The 25,957-nt window shown below is 36.4% G+C and overlaps 1 protein-coding gene across 3 annotated transcripts in view; it reads right to left on the reverse strand.

The window, feature by feature from the left end:
- The window catches only part of ST18 (ST18 C2H2C-type zinc finger transcription factor), a 447,256-nt gene extending 421,515 nt beyond the window's left edge, over positions 1 to 25,741 (reverse strand). The window contains exon 1 of one of the 3 annotated variants that reach the window (XM_077270483.1): positions 25,563 to 25,739. The gene's annotated coding sequence lies outside the window, so the exon portion shown is untranslated. Of the gene's footprint in view, positions 1 to 25,562 lie in introns of all 3 variants that reach the window. The other 2 variants (XM_077270486.1, XM_077270485.1) reach the window with 2 other exon arrangements.
- Between the last annotated feature and the right edge of the window lie 216 nt (positions 25,742 to 25,957).

Consider the following 25,957-nt stretch of genomic DNA (forward strand, 5'->3'; position numbering starts at 1 on the left):
CTGCTGCTAAAGTCCAGGAGCAGTCCATGCCCCAACCATGCCCTCTCACCTCAGACTGTATACGGGGCACCATTAGTGCTTTTCCCTGCACTGCATTACAGTGATGTGCAGTTCCCTGCTGTTGTCAACAAGTCTCCTGAAAATAGCTGTTTCTCTCCAAAGAACAGAGGGTGTGGCCAGGCCCCCTCATTTCAGTCTGGCTGTTAATCACTGCCAGAAGTTGATTGCTGCTGTTTGATGTAATGACCCAAATGGAAGTGGGGAGGAGGAACAGTGAGGAGCAGATCCTGTCACATGGAATTACAAGAGTTATAAATATCATAGAACTGCACTGGGCATCTCATCTTTATAGTTTATGAGGTCAGGGACAGTACAACTTTTTTTATCTTCCCGAGTACCCCGTTAATCTAATTATCCACCGAAACAACATACTTCAGAAAGAGTGGCGTCACAAGATGGAGCAAAAGCGAATTGAAAAGCTAACTGGGTAATAATATACAACAGTAGTCAAAGACAGTATAGGAGCTCAAAAAAATTGAACAATGTCAAACTAACCATGGTAAGCAATCAGAGAAGAATAATTAACTAGAAGAAGTCACAAACTATGATGTAGTCAGACACTCCAGGTTAATAAGTGTCAGCCATGAATATTAGACTGATACAGCATATACAGTATATCCACTATAACTGGTACCTAGAACAGGTCAGATTTAGTGATGAGCGAATATACTCGTTACTCGAGATTTCTCGAGCATGCTCGGGGGTCCTCCGAGTATTTTTTAGTACTCGGAGATTTAGTTTTTCTTGCTGCAGCTGAATGATTTACATCTGTTAGCCAGCATAAGTACATGTGGGGGTTGCCTGGTTGCTAGGGAATCCACACATGTACTTATGCTGGCTAACAGATGTAAATCATTCAGCTGCGGCAAGAAAAACTAAATCTCCAAGCACTAAAAATTACTTGGAGGACCCCCGAGCATGCTCGAGAAATCTTGAGAAATGAGTATATTCGCTCATCACTAGTCAGATTCAGTTGTAAATGAGGATAACCTTTGCTCTGATTGGTAAGAGGCTGTCATCTCAGCTGACCTCTTTACTGAAATCAAATTGGCAAGTGGTACCTGTAACTTTTGGTGTTTTAATACTAGCTCTGCCAATTTTTCAAAATGTGAATGAAGCTCAATAGAAGGGCTGTGGCCAAGCACGGCGCAACAAGTTCATCTTATTTTATACCACAAAAGTGACATGAATTAAAACAGAAATGTCCTCCAGTCAATGACGGTGCACACCAGTTTAAAGCTGTGCCAATTTAATTAAAGGGGTTGTCTCATGTTCTTAAATAGGAAAAATTTCAAAATTCTTGTAGAAGCAAGCTACCTTGCAAGAGTGGACTAGCCACCCTTGAGTCTTGGAGTGGTCAGTTACCTGGGAAGGTTTGTGATGCCTGCAGACTCTATGCTCTAGAACCTGTTTCCAACACTCTGAAGCTGGCCTGATCATCAATCTAACCTGCTTCATTGCCACTTTGCTTCTCCCATGCTGTAGAGACAAAGCTGCCTCTACGAGCATCCTAGAAGAGTGCACAGTTTGTACCCGCCGTACCCCATGCATCTGGCTTGAACTATCAATCTTCAGATGTGCACTACTCCAAGCCTCTTGGTTTCCTGTTTTACGGAAATTGGGATCAGTGCACACGCCCCTTAAAGAATTTGGCACAACTTACTCCAAGTTATCACTCTGAATCAAGAACGGTGTATGAAATGCCAGTCTTGGTGACTTGACCCCTTAATTTAGAAATTTATATTAACATGTAGACCCTCACTGAATTACACTGTTACTGTAAAGTCCATCCTCCAAATAATCAGTCCCATATTTTATGGAATTAATAGTCATTTAGTGTGAGACCACCCCAATAATATTACTTTTCAGATTAATATACTGTGCACATTTTATGAAAGATTTAAAGCCTGTAAAATCAAATGTATGAAGTTCAATTGTACACACTATCAACTGTTATATAAGAATTTAATATCCTAATGCGTTACTATTTTTTACTTTATGACAACCAAAGAATGATATTACTGTGTTGCTTGATTTTTTTTGCCAGCAAGATTGCTGTTAGGTAACATAAGCAAGTTTTCTGTGATATTCAGCATTGAATTACAGCTCTGTGCACAACCTCATTTGACCTCTTAAGTCTGTTCCATATGTTGCATGAAGTGTACATAGCAACTACTGTAAATGCAATCACAATGGGCATGGAACAACTGTTTGTTTAACTGCTAGTCTTATTTCAGTTCATACTTTGTACAGTATTTTAGTATATTTTGTATGTTTTGTATAATGAAATAAATTAGGTTTTAGAAACTTTTCAAGGTGTTGAAAACAAGAACTGCTCAGTTTCTGTGTTCTTTATTAATTTATGTTGAAACACCCAAATAAGAGGAGAAGTAATCGTATCCTGCCTTCCCAGCTGATATTACAATTAGACCAAATTTTCCAATATTTGTTTTTCAGTTTTCTTTCTCAACTTTGTCACTTTAGGGTACAGAAATTAAAACTCTTGATGGAGAATTGACAATCACTAATATCAGTTTCATATTCTGGCATAAGTTCAGCCAAACATGAACAATGGGAGAGAGCGGATCCTTCAACTAGAACTAATTGGCGGAAAGAGTTGTGAAAGGAATAGCAGGGAAACTTCTGTGTCAATTGATGATGAAGAAATTAGCCCCATAAAAAACAACATGGATAACATAAAATACCTGTTAGCTGGCAGACTGATACTACCTATTTCCAGAATTTTCAGGGCTTAAGCTAAAGTTTTGCATTCACTTTATGTGACCCCCTTAAAAAGAGCACTCCTGGTATTTTTTATTCCCTAAACCTGTGTACCTATTAGTGTAGTGTAATGTAAGTGTGTTTCCAGCGCCCCTCTGTTACTCTTCTGAGTCATGTAATGGCAATTCAGACTCTCTAGATCACATTGTGCTCTGTCGTTCTGAAGCTCCATGGGCTTACATTGCAAAAGTCACTCCCCGGCTCACCATGGACCCCAATGTGATCCAAAAATTCAAAAGAGCCGTCATGTTACTCAGAAGAGGACCGGAGTAGCGCTGGATAGCGCCCCCGCTGATTAGCAAGTATATTAAAGCACTTGCACTAAACTACACTAACATTTCCTCAGGATTAGGGAATATAAAAATAATAGGAGCGCTTCTTGTGAAAATGCAGGGCCTGAGTCATCAAGACCCGCTTTGTTCATGCAGGTCTTGATGAGGGGGAATGCGGAAGTGAGATGCTCCCAATTCATAAAGAGATCTATGCCTCTTCATGAATCTGGATTGCTTGATGAATGACGTGCACCTTCAGAAATCCTACTACAGTCAGGGTGAGATTTCTGTCATAGGGAACACCACAACTCATTACAAATTGGATAAGTTGGAAAACGTTAACAGTCACAACATTTTAGCGCGACTAACGTTTGCGACTTTTCAAAGTTTTTATGCCAGAATTCTTCCCTGAAAGCTTTGATGATTCCCATAGATTTTCTATTTACAGTGGCTTTCAAAAGTATTCAACCCCTTGGGATTTTTCATATTTTGCTATTTTACAACCTGGAATTTCACTGTTTTTTTTAAAGGTTTGCATCAGTTCATGTGAAGAACATGCCTATAACTGTAAACATGTGGGTTTCTTTATATTGTGAAGCAAACCAGAAATAGGACAAAATTACTGAAAACTTCAGTGTGCATAACTCTTCATCCTCATAAAATCAGTACTTTGCAGAGCCTCCTTTTGCGACAATTACAGGAGTAGGTTGCTTTGGATAAGTCACTATGAGCTTTCCACATCTTGCAACTGGAATTTTTGTCGATTCCTCAAGGCAAAACTGCTTCAACTCCTTTAAGTTAGATGTTTCCTCTGGTGAACAGCAATCTTTAAGTCTGAAAACAGATTCTCAATTGGATTAAGGTCTGGACTTTGACCAGGCTACTTCAAAATATTTACACATTTACCTTTCAACTACTCAAGTGTTGCTTTAGCAGTATTCTTTGGGTCATTACCTTGTTGGAAGGTGAACGTCCATCCCAGTCTCAAATCGCTGATAAACTGGTTTTGCTTAAGAATATCCCTGTATTTCGCACCATCCATCATTCACTCGACTTGGACCATTTTCCCTGTCACTGCTCCTGAAAAACATCTCCACAGCATGATGCTCCCACCACCTTGTTTCACTTTGGAGAAGGTATTCTTGGGGTGATGAGCTGTTTTGGTTTGGCTCCAGGCATAGCATTTACCTTGGTGGCCAAAAAGTTCAGTTTTGGTCTCATATGACAACAGCACTTTCCTTGATATATTTGGGGAGTCTCCCACTTGTATTTTGGCAATCTCAAAACGAGCCTTACAATTTTTGTGTGTAAGTAAAGGCTTTTTCTGCTCACTGTCCCATAAATGCCACCTCTATGGAGTGTATGGCTTATTGTCATATGGACAGATTCTCTAGTGCTTGGGAATGCTGCAGCTACTTCAAGGTTACCTTTGGTCTCTCTGATTAATGCCATCCTTGCCTGGGCTGAGAGTTTTGGTGCTCGGCCCTCTCTTGGCAGTTTTGTTGTGGTACCATGTTCTTTCCATTTGATGATGATTGAATTGATGGTACTTCAGGGATCATCAGAGATTGAGATATTTTTTTATAACCAAACCCTGAATTGTATATCTCAACAACTTTGTTCCTGACTTGTTTGGACTTGTTTGGAGATCTCCTTGGTCTTCATGGTGTTGTTTTGTTAGTGGTGCCTCTGGCTTAATGGTGTTGCAGCCTCTGTGGCCTTTGAGAAAAGGTGTGTATATACTGACAGACCATGTGACACTTACAGTTGTGGCCAAAAGTATTGACACCCCTGCAATTCTGTCAGATAATACTCAGTTTCTTCCTGAAAATGATTGCAAACACGAATTCTTTGGTATTATTATCTTCATTTAATTTGTCTTAAATGAAAAAAACACAAAAGAGAATGAAGCAAAAACCAAAACATTGATCATTTCACACAAAACTCCAAAAATGGGCCAGACAAAAGTATTGGCACCCTCAGCCTAATACTTGGTTACACAACCTTTAGCCAAAATAACTGCGACCAACCGCTTCCGGTAACCATCAATGAGTTTCTTACAATGCTCTGCTGGAATTTTAGACCATTCTTCTTTGGCAAACTGCTCCAGGTCCCTGATATTTGAAGGGTGCCTTCTCCAAACTGCCATTTTTACATCTCTCCACAGGTGTTCTATGGGATTCAGGTCTGGACTCATTGCTGGCCACCTTAGAAGTCTCCAGTGCTTTCTCTCAAACCATTTTCTAGTGCTTTTTGAAGTGTGTTTTGGGTCATTGTCCTGCTGGAAGACCCATGACCTCTGAGGAAGACCCAGCTTTCTCACACTGGGCCCTACACTATGCTGCAAAATTTGTTGGTAGTCTTCAGACTTCATAATGCCATGCACACGGTCAAGCAGTCCAGTGCCAGAGGCAGCAAAGCAACCCCAAAACATCAGGGAACCTCCGCCATGTTTGACTGTAGGGACTGTGTTCTTTTCTTTGAATGCCTCTTTTTTTCTTCTGTAAACTCTATGTTGATGCCTTTGCCCAAAAAGCTCTACTTTTGTCTCATCTGACCAGAGAACATTCTTCCAAAACGTTTTAGGCTTTTTCAGGTAAGTTTTGGCAAACTCCAGCCTGGCCTGGCTTTTTTATGTCTCAGGGTAAGAAGTGGGGTCTTCCTGGGTCTCCTACCATACAGTCCCTTTTCATTCAGATGCCAACGGATAGTACGGGTTGACACTGTTGTACCCTCGGACTGCAGGGCAGCTTGAACTTGTTTGGATGTTAGTCGAGGTTCTTTATCCAACATCCGCACAATCTTGCGTTGAAATCTCTTGTCAATTTTTCTTTTCCCCATCTAGGCAGGTTAGCCACAGTGCCATGGGCTTTAAACTTCTTGATGACACTGTGCACGGTAGACACAGGAACATTCAGGTCTTTGGAGATGGACTTGTAGCCTTGAGATTGCTCATGCTTCCTCACAATTTGGTTTCTCAAGTCCTCAGACAGTTCTTTGGTCTTCTTTCTTTTCTCCATGCTCAATGTGGTACACACAAGGACACAGGACAGAGGTTGAGTCAACTTTAATCCATGTCAACTGGTTGCAAGTGTGATTTAGTAATTGCCAACACCTGTTAGGTGCCACAGGTAAGTTACAGGTGCTGTTAATTACACAAATTAGAGAAGCATCACATGATTTTTCGAACAGTGCCAATACTTTTGTCCACCCCCTTTTTTATGTTTGGTGTAGAATTATATCCAATTTGGCTTTAGGACAATTCTTTTTGTGTTCTTTCATTTAAGACAAATTAAATGAAGATAATAATACCAAAGAATTTGTGTTTGCAATCATTTTCAGGAGGAAACTGAGTATTATCTGACAGAATTGCAGGAGTGTCAATACTTTTGGCCACAACTGTACATTGCACACAGGTGGACTTACTTTTACTAAGCATGTAACTTAGTAAAGGTAATTGCTTACACCACAAATTTTTAGAAACTTTATTGCAAAAGGTATGAATACATAAGCACACACCAACGTTTAGTTATTTGATCCCATACATTTAATTTATGTCTATATTTTTCTCACTTCATTTCTCCAACTGAGACTATTTAGTGCTGATACATCACTTAAAAATTGGATTGCAGATATATTTAAACACAGGTTGCAATGTTACAAAATGAGTAAAAAGCCAAGGGGGTGAATACTTTCACAAGCCACTATTTGCCTTTAAGACTCCCTTTACCTAAATGGCTTAAAAAAGATATAGTGTTAAAATGTCAGGTTTTTGTCATGTATAAAAATAATACTAAAAATAATCATTTCAGAACTTAATCAACCTTTACTGCTGCCACTCATAGCCTTTCCAAGTCATTTGAACAACAATCTTAAATCTTTTTGAGTGGAAAAAGAAAAGTAAAGAGCTAAAATATTGTGGCTGCATACATATGCATACCCTTAAACTAATATTTTGCTGAATACCCATCAAATTTATGACAGCATTCAGTCTTTTTGGGTAGGCCTATCACAGATTTTAAATTAGACACAGCTGTGGGCTCTGGCTGGTCTGTTCCAAAATTTCTCAGACTACTTTATTCATCTCTACTCTCCATTGGTCCACTTAAGACAAAAAGGAGTGTCTCACACTATGAGCTATTAAACAGATAAAAAGGTGTCTGAGAATCAGAGGAAAGATTGGAAATATTGAAATAGAGGACACCATGAATTGTAACAAATATTTTTTTCTCACCTTTCTCCTTTCTCCCTTCCTCCATGATTTTTTTTGTATATCCATTTATTTTCAGAAATTTGCACTCTTTTTGCATGATACCTTTGTCTTTATCAAATGATGTATGCAAAAAAATGGGGGAAACATTCCAAGTAGGATGAAGTGAGGAAAAAACATAATTTAGCAATTGTTACTTGGGTTTCATTTTTACAACACTCCTTGTAAAGTAAAAAAAAATTACAATTGCAAACTTTACAGTCTTTTTCTATTTCAGTGTTAACTAAATTCTGAACTTCGATACAAAAAAATTGGTTTGTGTTGCCATTTTCTGAGATCTGTAATTTGTTTTTATTTTTCCATTTTTATTTTACATACTGGTTTCAGAGCTTGTTTTTTCTAGGGCAGAAATATCCCATTAAAAAAAAAACCATTGTGGTGTACTCACAACATTTGATAGCTTTTCATTTAATTTTTGTGGAGAGGGTGGTGTCTTGAAAACATAAATTCTGAAGTTTCAATTTATTTTCTCTTTCATTTACTGTATTAGTTAAGTAATCTTAGATTTTCATAGGTTGGACTTTTTAAGGACATAGTTACATAGTTACATAGTTACATAGTTATTGAGGTTGAAGGAAGACTTTAAGTCCATCTAGTTCAACCCATAGCCTAACCTAACATGCCCTAACATGTTGATCCAGAGGAAGGCAAAAAAAACCCATGTGGCAAAGAGTAACTCCACCATGGGGAAAAAAATTCCTTCCCGACTCCACATACGGCAATCAGACTAGTTCCCTGGATCAACGCCTTATCAAGGAATCTAGTGTATATACCCTGTAATATTATACTTTTCCAGAAAGGTATCCAGTCCCCTCTTAAATTTAATTAATGAATCACTCATTACAACATCATACGGCAGAGAGTTCCATAGTCTCACTGCTCTTACAGTAAAGAATCCGCGTCTGTTATTATGCTTAAACCTTCTTTCCTCCAGACGTAGAGAATGCCCCCTTGTCCCTGTCTCAGGTCTATGATTAAAAAGATCATCAGAAAGGTCTTTGTACTGTCCCCTCATATATTTATACATTAAAATAAGATCACCCCTTAGTCTTCGTTTTTCCAAACTAAATAGCCCCAAGTGTAATAACCTATCTTGGTATTGCAGACCCCCCAGTCCTCTAATAACCTTGGTCGCTCTTCTCTGCACCCGCTCCAGTTCAGCTATGTCTTTCTTATACACCGGAGACCAGAACTGCACAGTATTCTAAGTGTGGTCGAACTAGTGATTTGTAGTTGGTGATGCCAACTATTTATTTTTGTATTTATTTTTGAATTGTGGGGAAAAAAGGTGATATAAACTTAAAGTGTTGTCCCCTTTCAGACAGTGTTCTCCCCCAGCTGCAGTTTGACAACAAGAAACAGAAAAATTGAAAAACATATTAACTTGTGTTAAAAATGTAACTTGTGTTTTCCAAATGCTACTCTTGGCATTTCTATGTAAAATTGTTTATTACCTTTTGTTTTATAGTTTTTCACTTAAAGGGGTTTCCCACAAAGAGCATTTATCACCTACCAACAGGACTATGAATAGACCATGACTTGGATGCTTTGTATGGAGTCGTGAATAAAGATGATTTCTGCCCCTCCAAACCATTCTAGTGATTGACAACAATAACAAAACATTTCAGGACCTTCATTTGAAACTGCAGGGCGAAGTTTGATTCTCACATTTTGGAGTAGATATTTTATCCTTATCTAAGTAATATGTACAAATGAAAACAAATAAGAAAAAAGCAGATGTAGCAGCTGGCAACATGAGGGCTACATAATACTGCAGCAATAGGTAGCGCCTACACTGCTTACATAACATTCAAAGTGAATGGGAATGGCCATGCTAAGCAAATAACTATTATCATAGTGTGTCATACTGGCAAGCGCTACATTTGTATTTAATTGATTTTCCAATACATTAATATAATAATAACACCACAATAAAAGAAATATCAGTTCTTACATATAATTCCTCCATTCTTAAGGGCCGATATCAGGGAGCACAGAAACATGTATGACTAAGGGGATGACAGAGGGGCTGAGCAAGCAATGCTTTTTTTTTGTAACTTTCATCTCATTCTTGAATGTGAGCTGTGCCTGAAATGTCCATAGAGAGCTGTATACATATTCCTTGTCCATGGGTAAGATGTATCTAGACATTCTCCCTCTCCCCAAGCAGCTGAGGTCCTCATAATCCATGTCCAGGGATACAATAATAGGAAATTAGAGCATGTCTAGTACTCATCTCTATGTATTTACCCCTGGAGAACCCCTATAATGATTTAATGTCTGCATCCCAGTAGTATAATTGGAAAACACAACATGCTTTTTATATTCACAAATCTGAATTATTAACATAAAAACATCAATTCTAATTCATGGAATTTATTTTATCTAATTTACCCCAAACTGACCAAGAAAAGTGGCCTGCTCAATGCAAATATTGTTATGTTTTCCAGTTGTTGGCTTTGCATTAAGAGTCAAGTGACATCTCTTGTGCTGTTGAATGATAGTTTATTATCTGTGTCCATCTCTTTGACCTTGACAAGATTACTTCACCATGTTCAAAGAAATTACATGATAATCTTTATAGACAGATGTACAAAGAATTCTTTATGACAATATTATATGATATGCTCATAAAGTAAGATCACAACAAACCAAGGTAACCTTGTAAAAATTTGGATATATATATATGTCTATTCATTATAAGGGAAGCAGATACATCTATACTTTGCTATCCTAGTAATTGTATACAACGCTTATATTATATTAATTCATAGAAATGTGTTCATGCTATAATGTCATGATGAATACATAATGTGATGCAGAAGTGAGATAAATCGCACAAATTAATATAACTCAATGCAAATGTAAATGAAAGAGAAATTATCATGATGAGAAAAGTGATGTAATAAAATACATCTGAGAAATCAATTACTGTAATAGTAGTAGTAAAGACACACAACGCATTGTAAGTAGTGGAAAAAAAAAGTTTAGAATCTGGTTATCTTAGAGAAAGTTCAGCTGCATGAACATATAATCTTCTTTAAAATCCAAATATACATCCATATTGGCTGACGTTTTTATGGTGCATCAACCGTAGGTGCTTGATGCACCAGAAATGCATTGATTTTCACCTTGTCCAAACCAATATGGATGTTATTTAGATTTTAAACATTTACTAATAAAGAGGATTTTATGTCCAAGCAGCTAGACTTTCTCTTGTTGCTTCAATACTACTGTTGTTTTGGCCGCAACACTTTCCATGCTCTACATGGGACTGGACAACTGATGAGATGAACTTTTCTCTTTATATGTTGTATTAAACCATGAATTGTCACTACCAATATTGAATATGTTTTCCAAAATGACACGCAGGCACATTTTATTATATGTGACACGGTGGGCAGTATTATTCTACAGCTTTTAGAAGAAAGGAAAAAGTCAATAAGCTATGCTTTCCACCTATCCAACCATGAGACTCAGGATAAATGGAGCAGGTGGCAGACCAGGGCACCATTTTGGAGGGAACATTTTTATTGTTAAAAAGGCAAAAACAATGTTCTGCCTTTAATTGAGGTTTTTCCCCTTCATATCTGGATGTTACATCACTAGGATGGGATATCACTAGGATATGACATCGCATGTGATGGGCATCCTCAAGGTCCTGAGAATGCAGTTCTGGAGTTCCTTCTACTTGTTGCTGACTATGTAAGAACTACATCATGGGATTGGTCTACAGAGGATGGTCCTGGCCAATGTACAGACCAATACAGTGAATATGACACAATGCTAATCCATGGATGCATTCCCTTCATTTTTAACCAGATTTATGTAGACACAACCTTTTTGCCCATGTAAAAATAATTTCAACTGAATCTGTTTTTTTAACACTGAAGTCTATGGAAAATTGATTTGTTAACCACTTCACAACAATTGCAGTATGTATACGTCATGGTGTGTAGTAATTCCCGACAGATGCAGTATATGTACATCATGACAATCCCCCGTACACAAGAGGCTGTGTGTGGGCGATCGCCGCCGGGTATTCGCTGATTCTGACAGAGACACCCGACACTCTATGCAAGGAGTGGTGCACGCACTGCTCTCGGCATTTTATTGAGCTAAATGCTGCAATCGATATTGATTGAAGCATTTAGAAGGGAGGGAGCCCCTTCTGCCTTTCGATCGGCAATGACGTCACGGGGGCCCGATTAATCCCGTGATGACTCGATGAAGAATAAAGCTGCCTAATCAATTTTACCACATGCAGAATGATATATAGAAAAAAAGAACAGTTCCTGAATTGCTTTTGTTTGTTCATTCTGTCTCCCAAAAATTGGAATAGAAAGCAATAAAAAAAAGTCATGTAGCCGAAAATGGTACCAATAAAAATGTCAATTCGTATCGCAAAAACCTACTGCCTCCCAAATTTTGCAGCACATTTATCCTGTGCTCTGCACTGAGCCCTTATACTGGGGTTTCTGTGTAAATCTCCGAAATACGTGATCCAGAAAGAACCCCCGGCAGAAGATTGCCTACAATGAGGCAGATAGAAGCACTGCAGATGCTGACTGATCTGTGATCTGGCGATGTCCGTCTTTTTAGGATTGCAAAAAAGTGCCATCGGCCACAGTTTTGTGCACTTCTGAAAAGGACACTTCAAATGTGATGTGGTCCCTAAAAAATGGTTTTGCAAATTTTGTTGTAAAAATGAGAAATCGCTGGTCAACTTTTAACCCTTATAACTTCCTAACTAAAAAAAATTATGTCCCCAAAATTGTGCAGATGTAAAGTAGACATGTGGAAAATGTTATTTATTAACTATTTTGTGCTATATAACTCTCTCATTTAAGGGCATAAAAATAAAAATTTTGAAAATTGCTACATTTTCAACATTTTTGCCAAATTTCCATTTTTTTTAACACATATACACAATTCATATCAAAGAAATTTTACCACTTTTATAAAGTACAAAAAAAAACTCAGAATCACTGGGATCTGTTGATCTTCTAGAGTTATGACCTCATAAAGTGACAGTGGTCAGAATTGTAAAAATTGGCCTGGTCAGGAAGGTGAAAACAGACTTCGGGGTGAAGGGGTTAATACTGTTTCCAGCATGGTGAGCTGTACCTACCTTCCTTTTCTAAGTTTAACCTGCATTTGTGCATCAGCAATTTAGATGTGGATGTATTACACTAAGTTGGTACTGACCTAAGTGTACTTTTCGAAGTTAATAAAATATAACCATTATAATTTATTTAATACATCATTATGCCATAAAGGTGTTGTTCACTACCTGAACAACCCTTTTTTAAATTCAGTAGTTATCCTACAAATGTGAATAACATATACTCACCTCCTGTGCAAAAGTAGTTACAGTGATGTCAGTGCAGCGCCAGCAGGAGTTTGCATGCCATTATCAGCTGACAATATTGGGTTGCTGCACTCTCACTTCCCTCTGACAAATGTCAGACAAGCAGAAAAAGTGAAAGTGTAGTAACCCAAAGTTCCCTTGATTTTTTAGACCGTAGGTTGATTTAAGCCTGCAGTTTATGGAACTGCAATGGTGGATGGAGAAAAAACATGCTGTGTAGTCACTGCAGTCAGCTGAAGTACAGGAATGCTGAGGGAAAAGTTTCTTTATTGAACATTGTACAGTAACCACAAATGTAAATGAGTCCCTTACTCAGCTACCAGCAGGTGTGTTCCATGGGACAGAAAGTTACTGTACATGTTCAAAAAAGAAACACTTTCCTTGAGTTATTCTGCCATTTTTTTCTCGATCCACCTTCTAATTTCCTTACTACCCTTAGTCACCAATCTGTGAGCTTAGTTGTTGTGCACTCAGCACAACACATTAAGGTGACTAAGATACACCTGATACACTTGATGTGCAATGTGCACAGGTGTTTTTATTTTTAACAGTACCTATTGAGCTGCAAAGACATACACAAGGATGTCAATGTCCTCAATCAGGTGACACAATGATGTTACTGTACTTGACTGTATGTAGATTCTGACTATCCTGGTGGACCCATCAGGGTCTGGGGTTATATGTTTATTATATACACAGTACTGAACAAAACTTTTAAAAACGGGTGTAGAAAAATCCACTAGGGTCTTGGCGGACCCCTACGGGACTGATCCAAGGACCTTACTACACAATCCAATTGTTAGCAGCAATGGGTGGTGTGTTCAAAGGATAGAGAATCAGTGAAAGCTTATGACCCACACATACTGGGAATTCCTCGTTCATGGGGAAGAATTGCAATCCTTGACCAGCATCAGGGTTCCTCGTGTTACCCATACCTGTTGGCAAAGGGTAGACACATGCTGGTCTGTTCAGAGAAATGTGCATGCAGCCCGGGACATCTAAGGGCATCACAAACCTGTTATTGCTTGATCTGTTGCATAGTTAGTTTGCATGCCCGTGTCTCGTTTGTTGGAATTAACCATACAAATTGCTCCACCAACTAAAAACGGCCAAGCTCTACCACCCACAGAATCAAAAAAGAGCTTTCAATCTGTCAATCATTTCCAGACATGGCCATTCCCACTTGATGCAGGTAGCCTGTTGAACCCTGTTTGTGATGGGGATAAGGGATTGCAATCCTTTCACGTGAGCGAGGAATTCCCAGTAAGTGCCGTCATAAGCTTGTGTTGATTAAGTTCCTGCACTTTGTACATGCCGGCTTTTGCTACTACTGATTGGAAGGTGTAGAAAAATACTTTAAAGTAAGAATGATTTCCAAAGTAGAAGTGTTATAGTTTATTTTTAGCAAAATGCAAAGTATATGAACACAACAGAATCTAAATCAAATCAGAATTTGGCGTGTCCTTCCTTTGTCTGCCAAAACACCCCCAATCATATGAAAGGAATTGTTACTAATCTGCCAAGTGTGAATAAAAGTAAAAAGTAAAAGTGAGTAACTGCCATTAGAAAAGATTTCACTTGTAACTCACTATATAACTCTAATGTAATCACTTATATGTTCTGCTGACCTGTCGTGTAGGGTCACTGCTGTTGATATATTGGTCTTTGTGAAGTGAATTTTGCTGATTAAAAGCATTCTCTTCTACTATTTCTATGTGTAGTACTGCTTCTTAGTACTAACAAACTTCTGCTGAACTATATATATTGTTCTGTAATTGAAGGCTACATTTTACTCACATTTGGCAGATTAGTAACATTTCCTTTCATGTGATTGGGGTTGTTTTGGCAGAAAGTATGTTACTGTAGGACCCATTCAAAAATCTGCCTAAAGTGAATTCATCATAATATTGCGGACTACGAGGTGTGCCTGTATATATTTATTTATTTGGTACTGTGTAAAAGTTTTAGAAGGTGTGTACAAAACTCTGAAAAGTAAGAATGATTAAAAAAATAAAAGTGTAAATACCTTATCTTTATCAATTAACATAATGCAAAGGGAATAAAGAAGGGAGTGATCTAAATGAAATCAATATGTGGTGTGACCACCCTTTGCCACTAAAACAGCATCAAAGCACCAATTCTCCAGTTCTTCTCGGTATACTTAAAAACAGTTTTTAAAGAAACTCGGCAGGGAGGTTGTTCCAAACATCTTGAAAAACTAGCCACAGATCTTCATGTGTAAATCCTTCTTTCTCTTCATGTAATGTAGGCTTAATAATGTTAAGATAAGGGTTTTGTGGGTGCCATATTATCACTTCCAGGCATTTTTCTTTACACTTCTTCTTGTTCTTCTTTACACTTCTTCTTCTTTACACATTCTTCTTCTTTCATAACATAGGCTGTATGTTTCAGGTCATTGACCTGTTGCTGAATAAGTTTAGAGTAAATCTGATGCCTGATGGATAAGTATCTGCCTGTATTTCTCAGCAATGAGGACATTATTAATCTTTTTTTGACCAAATCCTCAATTCCATTTGGTGAAATGCAGCACAAAACTTCCAAGGAATCTGCACTTTGCTTCACTGTTGCCTACAGATATTCATTATTGTACTGTTCTCCAGTCCTTCAAGAAAGAAACTGCCTTTTGCTACAACCAAATATTTCAAATTTTGACTCAGCAATTCCAATATTTTTGTGTGTAGTTGAGTCACTTTGCCTTGCTTCCATGACAAAGGTATAGATTTGACCGCAATTCTTCCCTAAAGACCACTTCTGTCTAGACTTCTCCGAACTCCGAACAATAGATTTGTGTAGCTGGGTCCCACTGGTTGCTGGCTGCCAGTTTTACGCTGATGGCACTGCTGGATATCTTCTGATTTCGACATAAGCATAACGTGTCTTTTAAGTTTTTTGGCCGACCACTGTGTCTGTGGTCCTAAATGTTGTCCATTTCTTGATGTCCCTAGTGCTGAGAAATACAGGCAGATACTTACTCATAAAGCAATACCATAAATGGAACCAAATTTATTCTACAGCAGGACAATGACCCTAATCATACAGCCAAAGTAATTAAGAAATATCTTCAGGGTTAAGAAAAACAAGGAGCCCTAAGTCCCTGCCAAGTTCCTTCAAAAACTGTGTATGAGCTAGAAGAATTAATTCTGTTTTGAAGGCGAAGGGCAGTCACACCAAATAATGATGTGATTTAAATTTCTCTTTTGCTTATTCACTTTACATTATGATAATTGATAAAAATTAACTATCCACACTTATTTTTTAAATCATTTTTACTTACCAGCATTTTTCCACACATGCAAAAATTTTTACATAGTTCATATGCCATATAAATATTAGCTGGAAAACTCTACAAAATGAAGACAAACTTATGATAAATGCATTGTAAAGGTTTTCAAGCTATTTTAATAGTTTAGAAGTACCGTAATATATAAAATTAGTAAATGGACTTGTTTATTAGTTATTAGATATTAAGAACTAAATAATTACATCTGCAAAAAATAATTCAGCAATATATGTTGTACTTTTAATCTCCATGATCGATACATATTGTGCTTATCTAGCGGCTACAAGAATCTGTAAGTACTAATTCAGACGTCTGTGTATCACTGCTCAAGTATAGACCGTGTTGCATGGTCTGCCCATGGGTGTACTGATCAGGGCTCGACAGCCTCATAGGCATAAAGACACAGATATCTGAATGAGGCCTAAGAGCATATTCCTTGAATTTATACTCCTTTCTTTAGGGTTTTACCGATTATCATAAGAGACTTTTTTGTGTCTTTGACCAATTTGATCCTAGAATGATACCCTCTGATCAAGGTCAAAAGGTATAAAACAAAACTTTAGGAAGAAGTAAACTCTTTCAACTTACTTTCATCAATCTGCTACATTCTCATCTCAGTTGTACTGCGTTGAATATCTAATACTCAAAGATTGTCTTTCCGTTGCATAATTTCAAGTATTAAATAACTTTTTTAGGAAATTATATATTTCTTCTTTGTACTAAATTTAGGTTCTAAACTTTAACTACAAATTTTACTGACTGACAGACACATATTCTATTAGGAAGCACTTGTCAGAAATCTTTAAGAAGTAACAAACTCATTCTTAAGTCCTTAGGGCAATCAAACTTTACATGGAGACTTCATGGCAAATTGATAAGAGCACCAAAGGATTGTAAGAGTTTTTTTTTAAGGAATTATGTTAAAATTTTTATAGTGATAATAAACATAAATGAGTGATTACATTGTTATACAGCTCTGGCAAAAATTAAGACATCATGGCATCAAAACCCTGTCATGGGCAGCCCAATCTCCAGACCTGAACCCCATTGAAAACCTCTGGAATGTAATCAAAAGGATGATGGATAGTCACAAGCCATCAAACAAAGAAGAACTGCTTAAACTTTTGCATCAGAAGCAGTGTGAAAGACTGGCGGAAAGCATGCAAAGCTGTGATTAAAAATCATAGTTATTCCACAAAATATTGATTTCTGAACTCTTCCTGAGTTAAAACATTAGTATTGTTGTTTCTAAATGATTATGAACTTGTTTTCTTTGCATTATTTAAGGTCTGAGAGCATTGGTTTTTTTTTTAATTTTCTCTTTTTTAGAAAAATATCCAAAGTGTATTGCTTGGAAATTCAGAAACATGTTGTCAGAAGTTTATTGAATAAAAGAACAATTTACATTTTACTCAAAAATATACCTAGAAAGAGAAAAATCAGACAAACTGAACATTTTGCAGTGGTCTCTTAATTTTTGCCAGAGCTATATATGTATATAGATATAGTAGGGATAAGTTTGTCAAGTTACTATCTATCTATCTATCTATCTATCTATCTATCTATCTATCTATCTATCTATCTATCTATCTATCTTTTCATATTTGGATACATAATTTATACTATGTGCAGTCGGTTACTTTTGATAGCTGTTCTGTGCATCTTTTGACCACTTCTTCAGGGCATGCATCACATTGCATTATTATAAATAAACTGTACTAATTTAGCGCCAAGAATTTACTTCACATCACTTTTATGTACTATTTGGTAATAATACATGTGCAGATATTATCTAGAAGGATTTTTTTTTAAATCAGGGAGCAAATCTGTGCCTAAATGCAGTATTACCAAAGAAATAAACAAGAGGTGATCGGACCAATTCACTAATGACATCTGTGACAGTTGACGAGACAGTTTATGATTGATGCAGGTTTTCTGACTTTCTGTTTCTTAATATTTTTCTTTATTTTTTAAAGTTGTTGATATAATTGTAAATAAAGTAAAGACTTTTCTAAGTCATTTTTCAGACTTAGTAATAAAAATTGTGAAAAAAATGGTTGGAAAAATGTTCAAGTATTTACAGCGCTGTCATCCTCACATCGGCACCGTCATAGATCTATTCTATATGGAAGTTCTCAGAGTAGGCTAAAGTCAGGACAAGTAAGTTACATTGCAAGTTAAAATCAGGATTTATAAAGTTTTTACTAAATCTTTTTTGTATTACATATTTGTATACATGCAATGTAACATTGCCCCTTCCCTAGTTTCACATACTCATCCTTGATATGGCATGTCACATCAATTATACACTTATCGTGACATTCCCCATTATATAATACTTGTAACATAATACTTCATCAAGGCAGCTACACGTTATGTTCAAATATAATTCTCTTCTTTTTTTTATAGAATATATTCACTATGTTCGTTAACTTGCGGTTGTATGCCCTGGGTAAATTAATGCAGTTTGAGGTTTTACAAAGTTTTTTTTGTTGTTGATAAGGTTCATTACCTTATTTTATCAGGTAAAAAAAAAATAAACACATAAATGAATGGATACATTAATTAATAAATAAATAAATAAATAAAAAAAACATTAAACAAAATAACTTTCCAATATCGGGTTAACATATATTTTTGGAAATAGTAATGAATATTAGTTGACATAAATTATAAAAATGGCGAAATACTAAATGTGTCTTAACACACATTTAGTATTTCGCCATTTTTATAATTTATGTATATTCCTAAATATATATATATATATATATATATATTTTTTTTTTTTACATCCCTACCCATACCAAAGAAGTATTTTTTGTGCATATTTTATTTTTATATTTTTATAGCATTTGCTACATTTTGGCAAAGATAAATCAGTACACCCACAACCTAGTGCTCTCTAGCTTTATCTTGACAGTTCATCCGTAAAGTAATATTCGCGTCTTTAATTCATCCACAATCAAAGCCTCCATTAAACTATTGTCAATAAAATAATAATAATACATAGTTCTCGTTTGTCACTTTCAAAATGATAAGTGTTGAGAAAACATACATTTTTTTTTACTATCATCACTTTCACATACCAAATCTAAAGCTTTCAAGCTCTTCCCTCAGTCTTTTCAAATATCAAAGTGAAATGCAGTTTTTTCAATGACTGATTTAAAAGCAGTTTGTGTTTTATCACATTAACATGCACTTTGGAAAGATATAAATCCCATTGACTAATAAGTGGGAGCTAGCATCCACTGCTGTGTTGTGCCATATGTTTGCTCTTTTATCATTTTAATGTAGTTATATAGTCTTTCTACACCATTATATTAGACCCAATATTAGAACAACAAAGCATCTGCTGCATTTAAATTTCAGAAGATGAAACACTGTGATCTACATAATTCATGCGCCAGGTCCGTTAAAACTTCAATCTGCAATCTCAAACTTTTTAGCAAGTACTGTACTAATAAACAAAGAGCTTAAAATCATCATTATTCATGTGAAATGAGGGGGAAAAATCAGACCTTTAATACGACCTACTTGTCTACCAACGGATTTTCAGGCACTTAGATGGGCTAAGGTTTCCATAGTTTGTCCCCAGGGCAAAATTGTCAGACTGACTTACCGTGTGCTTTTTAGCCTATTGTTCTGTCTTTGCCGCTGACTTGAGGGAAGCAGTGGTGTAGAATAAATCAGGGTGGGCTAGGTTTAGTCCACTGTTTGTGTCATTGTATAGTGTGCAGGGACACTCTGTGATACTCTAGTGAGCTACTAAGCTTTTTTGTAGGCTTTGTGTCATTTACTTAACGACCAATCTCATTAGCTGCCAGAGTACAATGGGCTGATGCCTTCTCTATGTACACAGTCTACATAGTGACCCTCAAAGGTTGGTGAAGGTCTGTTGAATCACTCAAATGGTTAATTTATTTAAAATACATAATCAATGAAAGCAAAAGTAGAAATGACTAATAATCATCACAAGACAGGTACTGGATGAAACATATAGGGTGCAAACTGTTTGGATTAGACTTCTACATAAACTTCTGTGGTTTTCGCGCTCTACGTGTGTACTGTCTTATGTAAAATATGGATGTGACAGATCTTTTAATGACTTTTCCAAGCTGAGTCTAAACTGGCACATTTGCTATTATGCCCTGTGTTCATTTACAAGGTAAAAACCTTTTTAACTCCAATGAAAAATGAAATACTGAAAGCACTTTGAAGCATGACAGCTGTCTATAAGTATCAGGGAGAGTTCTATTGTCCAACTTGTCCCTGGATAAAATGAATACTTTACAGCAGAGGCTGTTCAACTTGGCGAAAGAGTATGGGGAGAAGGGGAGGAGGTCACAGGAGATTTCGCACACTAATTTAATCTGGGAAAAGGACAGGCTCTGCATCTCACTTGAACAGACTGCCGGCAATCTGGGCTCCCACAGAACTATCTCCTTTTGCCTGTGCTCTATTTATTCCTTATCTCTGTTTACCAACCGCTAGGTCCCTTTCATTCACACCACGAGGCCGTTTTCCTACTATCAGTCAACAGCTGACACTGTGGAAGAGCCTCAAAGGCAAAAAAAGGGATCAAAACTGAACCAAAGCTGTATAAACAATACTGCAGCAGAAGTAAATGCATAAATCCTAATTCTTCACCCAACCCACAGGGTATGAACAGAACCTTTATAGTAATTCCAACCAGTTATGCACATTGAGCTAAAGGCTATTGATAATGCAGTGTAGGCCAGCTATCGTGTATGAAACCATAACCTAAAATGAATAAGACTGCCAAGTCTGGAGCAAACAAAAGTTTTTTTGTTTTACGTTTTTCTTTATTTTTGCCACTGTTTTTAAAAAAAGTTGGGATTCATTATCCGAGCCAGGTAATGTTCTATTCCATATTACAGATAGAAATATATATAGATTTCAGGTAGAGGCAAGCGCAGATGTAGACAGATAGATAGATAGATAGATAGATAGATAGATAGATAGATAGATAGATAGAAAGAATAAGATAAAATAAATATTTATTTATTATCACATATGAGGTTTACATTTATTTACATGTTGTTCCAAACAATTATGCTTTTGATTAAGGCTAAAAAATTATGAGAACTTTTATGGCCCAACCACATCTATAAAAATCAGTCATCTGGGGAAAACTGCTCAAGATAGATAACCATGTAGCACAAAACACTACCTGACAGGCTTGGGTTAAAGTGACCACTTTAGTAATGACAACTATTTGTTACTTGCTTTTAAAAGTGGAAAACTGTTCTGTATTTTTTATTTACAATAGTGATATGATGAAGTAATATCACTACTCACACACATATACACACGCACAGACATGCATGCATTCTGTACCCATATACACATATACATTCACACAAATATACATGTACAGACATACATAGACACAAATACATATACATACACATATACATGCATTCACAGAGACACACACATGCACAGATGTCAACACACATATATACAGACACATGCACAGACATACACATGCATTCACACAGGCACACAAACACACAGACAGACACACGCACAGTCATACATACACACAGAGACACATACACACAGACATACACATACACACAGACATACACATACACACAGACATAGACACACACGCATGCAGACATACAAATGCATTCACAGAGACACACACATATATACACAGACACTCATACATAGACACAGACACACAAACACATACACACACAGACATGCACATAGACACACATACAGATAAACATACATATAAACAACATACATATACAGATGTAAACACTCACACACAGCCATACACTCATACACAGACTCACGCAAATATGCATTTGTACACAGACACATGCACAAACACATGCATACACACAGACACACAAACACATAGACACACAGATATTCACACAGAAAACATACATACACGTGCACTTATAGACAGACTCACGCACACAAATATACATATGTACGCACACAGACACACATACACACAGACATACACATACACTCAGACATAGACACACACACATACAGACATACACATGCATTCACGGAGACACACACATATATACACAGACACTCATACATAGACACAGACATACAAACACATACACACACAAACATGCACATAGACACACATACAGATAAACATGCATACACAGATGTAAACACTCACACACAGCCATACACTCATACACAGACTCACGAATGCACACACAAATATGCATTTGTACACAGACACATACACAAACACATGCACACACACAGACACACAAACACAGACACACATTCACAAAGAAAACATACATACACGTACACTCATACACAGACTCACACACACAAATATACATATGTACACACAAACACACGCACACACAAACATAAACACACACGGTCACACGCGCATACACACATGCACCCACTTAGACACACACAGACATACATGCTCACACGTACACATTTTGTCATGCCTACCAAGTGTAGGTTATTACCGCTCAAATGTTTATGCCACCAGGGATCTATAGGATTCAGACACATTTTATACATTGTGACAATGATAACGAGGGTTATGAAATCTTTCCATAGTCTATCCTCCACTTGTCCTGTTCGGTGGTGAACTTCTTGACCTGAGATAATACTTTGGGATTCCCTATTTTGCAAAATGTTTATGGTTGCTAATATAGCCTTATTTATATAGAATATGGGTCTTTAGTAGTGTGATCTTTATCCCACTTTAGGACTTATATACTGATATCCATCCTCCTGACTGACTTAGACAAATCTCTGTCCAGTCCAAGCATATTTTTTTCAAACAGCAAATAGATCCCTTCTGAGCCATCATTTTGCCAAGTAAAAAACTCAAAGGTTGATAATATTTCAGAGTAATTCTAAAAAAAAAAAAAAAAAGCTAATAATTTTTGGGCTAAAGGGGGTGTTGTTTTTTGATTCCTGACTGACTTCTTGTATTAGATGATAATTAGAATATTGAATGCTTTAAACAGTTTAGGATTCTTAGTAAATTCAATGCTATTTAACACGATGCGTTTTCCTTACAAGTAAACTTTTATTGGTGCCAAGCACGTGAACTAAAGTTATGTAATATATTGCTCTAATAAGCATACACTTTTTCTAGCTTTAATTTTTATTACAAAAACTATTTTTTGCCTTTATGTTGAAAAGATTGTAACTCACTACCAATAACTGATGTAAAAGCCAACTAATAATACAGCCATAGTCTATGGTAACAGGCAGTAATTCAGTAATAGTCCACTGTAACCACTAATAATACACTATTGTAGCCTCTAGCATTACCGTAATGGTTACAAATAATCATTTACTAATAATCTTTTGCGGTACCTATTTTTTTAATGATACATTTTAATCCTGTACTATTATAAGGTGAACATTTTTTATAAAAGAAATGTCCTATACTTAGCATATTGGCCATAAAAACATGAAATCTAATCAGGGTACATTTATATGGATGCCCTAAACAGAATATTATTTGACTTCCACCTATGTGCATTATGATCTATTCAGTCTTTTACTACTTGGATCCTTTTTTCCAAATGAATTAATGAATTAAATTTATCCTTTCACCAGCTGGTAGGCAGCAGATGGAACCATTTCTGAAGCCTTGTTGAATTCAATCCATAAAACTCATTTCCTAGGATTAGCAGTCCAAAGTTTCTTGTAATGTTTATACACCGCTTGGGATTTTACATTTTATGATGCTAAACTTTTCCCGTTAACTGTTCTTGTTCATTTATTATAAGGCGAAGAGTGAACGTTTTATTGTTTTCATTCTACCAAACCCCTAAAGTTTCACCTAAAGAGGGACATATTATAATCTTCTAATATTCATATGGTGAGTATCATTTACAGACAAAGGGTTAACGTTGGATCAAGTTTACCTACTCTATATGTCGTTTCACCGGACAGGAGCATATTATTTTCCCGCAATACATATAATTAAAATATGCATAAAAACTAATTACGGTATGCAAATTATATTTTTCTAAATTTGTTTACACCTTTTTTACACCCTGCTGTGACGTTTTTTCCTCTGTCTATATGTTGTATTTTGACACCAAGGGATAATGCTCAGTGTATCTCCTAGGAGTACCATGGACAGCACCGCTGACTTTACTCTAAGCGTCGATAAATTTAGGAAAACTTTTCAGAACTTTTTTTTTTTTGTAAATAATAACTAACCCTTGTTTGTCATCAAAACAACAACTTGGAAAAAGTTCTATCGGGACATATATTTGTGTTTGTCTCTATATATACATATATAGAGACTTTGTTAGGGTAATAGCCGCCTTTGCCAGGCAGTAGATATACTGTACATTCTTAATGTTAAAATCCAGCCATGTGATAACAATCACCCTAAAATTTCACAGTCAATAGAAAAGTCACCGTAATCCTTGCCCACAGGCATTCATTTACACATTCAAGACACACAGACTACATGTTTCCATTATTGTCCTATGAGAATAATGAAAATATCATGCAGGGAGTCAGAAACAATATCCAGTATAAATGTACAAATGACAAGTAAATGAGACACATTTTATGTAGTTTTTATGCCTAATTAATAAAGGTTTTTTTTGTATTTGTCCACTTATTTGTATAGATAACTTATATTATGTGAGAGCATTAGTTAGGAAGAAGTTAGTATTTTGTATTATGGGAAATGCCAGATTTTGGGAGAGCATTAGTTAGGAAGAAGTTAGTATTTTGTATTAAGGGAAATTCCGGATTTTACTTTTCATCATTGCAATACTATACATTACATTAATTTGTACTTACTTATTGTATACAACCTAACTACTCAAAAAAAAAAAAAAAAAGGAATTAAAGCTAAATTTGCTCCGATAATAAATACAAAATGATCTAGTTTTCTTAAAAATATAATTGAAAAACAATATATATCAATATTCAATATCACATTGTAAAAAAAAATAAAAATAAAATAAAATAATTCCGGGCAGGTAGAAGATGAATCAATTAAGTTATACAGGATGCAGGGTTAATCCCAGCTGAGTTTTCACTTCCACAAGCAGTTTCATTTAGTGCTGCTCAAATCACTTCATTGGAAATGCATTTAAACAAAAGGCTTTGGTGATGCATTAGAAATGCAATTACCACATAACAGATTGTTTTGAAAGCTTTTCTTACTATGTAGTCACAATAATCGTTACTATAAGGCACTGAAATCGCTTTCTAAAAAAAAAAAAAAATGTGCGAGTCACATGCAAAAAGAAATAGCTCGTGTTCCATACTTGTTAGGACACGTTGGACATGAAGAGCGTGAGAGAAATGACTGAAAACAAGTAAAAGAGCGTAAAATAGCAAAAAAAAGGAGAGCGTAAACACAAAACTCCTTGCTGCAAGCTGCCTCTCTCACACACGCGAGAAACAATACATGCCATGCGAGCATCTGGCTAGAGCAGCAGTTGGTAACGAGTTGAAATATTTAATAAATGGATCACTTACTTTTTCTGTTTCCAAAAAAACTTATCTTTTCTGCTCCCTTGTGTGCCGGCTGTATACTAACGCTGCCTTTGAAAGGTAGTTCCCATGATATGACATCCAGTTTCTTTGACTGCCTAGAGATAAGCACCTGCGTTTGTGTCCCCTCTCTACGTCACACCTCCCTATTCAGAACCTTCTCAATATGACTCACATTTGCACATCAACAGCCTCGTGCGCGTAACACAGATTTTTTTTCGGCTCTGGGCCCAAAACTTTCACTTTAATTTTCATCACATGATTGCTGTGGCATATGTCCTTCCAAGCCTCCCATATATCAGTCATCATGCAAATGAGATGGAATATCACTCCTCTGCAGCAGATGGCCAGGGATGATAACAATGGCTCAACAGAGGAGA

Source organism: Ranitomeya variabilis, chromosome 6 (assembly GCF_051348905.1).
Source record: "Ranitomeya variabilis isolate aRanVar5 chromosome 6, aRanVar5.hap1, whole genome shotgun sequence".
Taxonomy (NCBI): Eukaryota; Metazoa; Chordata; class Amphibia; order Anura; family Dendrobatidae; genus Ranitomeya; species Ranitomeya variabilis.